This window comes from Triticum dicoccoides, chromosome 6A (assembly GCF_002162155.2).
Source record: "Triticum dicoccoides isolate Atlit2015 ecotype Zavitan chromosome 6A, WEW_v2.0, whole genome shotgun sequence".
Lineage (NCBI taxonomy): Eukaryota > Viridiplantae > Streptophyta > Magnoliopsida > Poales > Poaceae > Triticum > Triticum dicoccoides.
The window spans coordinates 197,882,039-197,885,772 of record NC_041390.1 but is presented as its reverse complement, the minus strand read 5'-3'; positions in this window follow the sequence as shown (position 1 = coordinate 197,885,772).

The following is a 3,734-nucleotide window of genomic DNA, read 5'->3' as shown; positions in this document are numbered from 1 at the left end:
CCGTGCCGCCCCGGCGAGCGCGCCCGGCCGCGCCGCCCCGGCGACGCCGCACCTCGCCGGCCTGGGATCCGGTCGTCATCTCCGGTCTCCTTCCTCGTCTCCGACAAGCTTATCCAGCGTTCTCCGGTGAACCTCGTGATCCGCGCCGCCCCAGATCCGGATCTGAGACTTTCTCTGTGACATTTTCAGTCACTGTTCATCGCATCATAACTCCGCATTCGTAGCTCCGTTTTGGGCGTGCCTTATATCAAAATGTTCATAATGATGTGCTCTTCATTTCATTCCATTGCACCATGCTTGTTTGAGTCCATCTTGATGCCCTAATGGCTGTTGCAAGAGTGCTATAAAATGTTAGTTCTTGTTTTTTAACAGATTATGAGCATTTGTCATTTTTCCCATGATTATTGTGTGTTGCATATGGGCATGAGCTCTACATGTGTTTTGGGCTATGCCATGCCATCTTTCCAGAGGTGTAGGCCATGTATTTTTGTGATCAATGTGATGACTAGCACAAGCATGCAAAGTGGTTGTCGTGATATTGCTGATTTTAGGGACTTAGAATTTCACTAAGTCTTTGCTCTACTGTTATTTTTATGCCATGTATTCATGTTGCTACAGAGTGATCCATGCTTCTTTTTAGTGTTTTCAGTAAGGATGATTTTGAGATATTGTTATCCTCTATCCATCCATGCCCTTGTTTGCATTTATGGAGTGCCCTAGCATGACTCAATATTGCTCTACTTTTGCTATAAAATGTTCCTGGCAGATTGTTTGCTTGTTGCATTTTAGATGACATCATGCTGTTAATTGCAGAATCGTGCCATTATTGTTTTGCTTGCCATTTGCAAACCGTGCATCCGTTTCCGATGATCTTTATATCGATTTCGAACAAAACCATCTCATCTTTCCAGCGGCACTCTTGGTTTATCAAGTTAAGGCCTGGTTCAATCTTTTCCTTCCGGAGCACACATATGCATTGCATATTACATCCCGCATATCATGTCATGTTTTGCATCATGTTGCTTGCGCATTGCACCGCGATTGATTGTCGGTCCTTTTGCTTGTGTTCTTGCTTTGGGTAGAGCCAGGAGACGAGTTCGTTTTAGAGGTACCCGTTGAGTACGCTTTCGAGGATCAAGCTTACGTCAACTCGGAGAACATTGCATGCAAGATGACCATACCCTCGAAATCACTTCTATCTTTGCTTGCTAGTTGCTCGCTCTTTTGCTGTGTCGCGATACCTACCACTTGCTATATCATGCCTCCCATATTGCCATGTCAAGCCTCTAACCCACCTTGTCCTAGCAAACCGTTGTTTGGCTATGTTACCGCTTTGCTCAGCCCCTCTTATAGCATTGCTAGTTGCAGGTGAAGTTGGAGTTTGTTCCTTATTGGAACATGATTATTGTTGGGATATCACAATATCTCTTACTTTAATTGATGCATCTATACACTTGGTAAAGGGTGGAAGGCTCGGCCTTATGCCTAGTGTTTTGTTCCACTCTTGCCGCCCTAGTTTCCGTCATACCGGTGTTATGTTCCTTGATTTTGCGTTCCTTATGCGGTTGGGTTATAATGGGAACCCCTTGACAGTTTGCCTTGAATAAAAATCCTGCAGCAAGGCCCAACCTTGGTTTTACCATTTGCACTAACAACCTATCACCTTCCCTTGGGTTCTGCAGACTCAAGGGTCATCTTTATTTTAACCCCCCCGGGGCCAGTGCTTGTCTAAGTGTTGGTCCAAAATAGAGCCACTTGTGGCACCACCTCGGGGAAACTTGAGGGTTGGTTTTAGCTGTACGTAGTGTTCATCCGGTGTTGCCCTGAGAATGAGATATGTGCAGCTCCTTTCGGGATGTCGGCGCATCGGGCGGTCTTGCTGGTCTTGTTTTACCATTGTCGAAATGTCTTGTAACCGGGATTCCGAGTCTGATCGGGTCTTCCTGGGATAAGGAATATCCTTCGTTGACCGTGAGAGCTTGTGATGGGCTAAGTTGGGACACCCCTGCAGGGTTTTGAACTTTCGAAAGTCATGCCCGTGGTTATGGGCAGATGGGAATTTGTTAATGTCCGGTTGTAGAGAACTTGAAACTTAACTTGATTAATATGGATCAACCACTTGTGTAGCTGTGATGGTCTCTTTTCGGCGGAGTCCGGGAAGAGAAAACGGTCTCGTGTTATGCTTGAACGTAAGTAGTTTCAGGATCACTTCTTGATCATTTTCTCTTTGTTCAAGACATCTTTTCAACCCATCAATCTCTTCATTGGCGTTATCTTGGCTTATATTTCACCTAAAGCTTTACCTAAGGATTGTTGTTATTCATGGTGCTTATAAATGACCCAAGTTCTTCTTTTATCCTCCCGGTGAAATAGTTTCTCGTCTCCTTGTTCATATCAATTCGAATCCATTGTTTCCGTTAGTGGCAGAATTTCACCGCATAATTTTGAGATGTTCTCCATAAGCCCACTACAACCTTGTTCTTTTCGTTGTTGATAATCCAACAACTCCGTTCTAGCATTTGTTGTAAGCGTGCTCTACCAAGATCTTGTTTTCTCCTCCGTTCATTCCATTCCATTCTCTCTTTTCTTCCGGAGACATTGTGATGTTGCTCTTTTCTCTCATCATCTCGAATGGTGAGGATTGTGTCTTTTTCGTGCTTATCCATTTAACCGGAGTGTTGTGCCCTTCTGCTCAAGTTCTTTTCGCCTTATAAAGTCTTGCATCTCTTTTCAACCAGAGTGCTGCCCGAATTTTTTCTTCCTTGTTCCTCTTTCCTAACGAAGTGTTTTTCAACTTCGATCACCTCCGCGGTATTATTCCTTTCAAGTTGTTCAACTTTTCAAGGTTCTATGGTTTCACTCGTTTGTCAAAGAAGCAACTTAGTTTTACCTCTTCTCTTTCTCTTCCGTTTTCCCTCCGGTGCCATCCTAGATCTCGGGACGAGATCCTCTCGTAGTGGTGGAGTGTTGTAACGCCCCGAGACCATTGCGCCAGGTGTCTTCCAGTTATTCGCTGTCGTTGCCATGTCATTTGTTTGCGTGTCATGCATTTCATATCATGTCATCATGTGCATCGCATTTGCATACGTGTTCGTCTCATGCATCCGAGCATTTTCCCCGTTGTCCGATTTGCAATCAAGCACTCGTATGTCCTCTGGCACCCCCTTTTGCCTCTTTTCGTGAGCGGGTGTTAAACATTCTCAGAATGGACCGAGATTTTCCAAGCGGCCTTGGTTCACCACCGGTAGACGCTTGTCAAGTTTCGTGCCATTTGGACTTCGTTTGATACTCCAACGGTTAACCGGGGAACCGTAAAGGCTTCGTGTGTGTTGCAGCCCAACACCCCTCCAAAGTGGCCCAAAACCCATCCAAACCCCCTCCATCCTCTCGGTCGTTCGATCACGATCGCGTGGCCGAAAACCGCACTTCATTTGGACTCTCCTAGCCACCTCTACCTATATATATATATATATATATATATATATATATATATATATATATATATATATGTGTGTGTGTGTGTGTGTGTGTGTGTGTGTGTGTGTGTGTGTGTGCCCCTCTCTGAAATTCGCGGTCTAACCCTAGGCTTTTCCCTCCTCGCGCCGCCGGACATGTCCATCCGCGCCGGACATGTCCACCGGACACGTCGCTCCGTCCAATGAGGTCGTGCCATGTCACCGTGCCATCTCCCTCCTCCACTCACAGCGCACCATGCGTCTTCCCCGGCCTCCCCA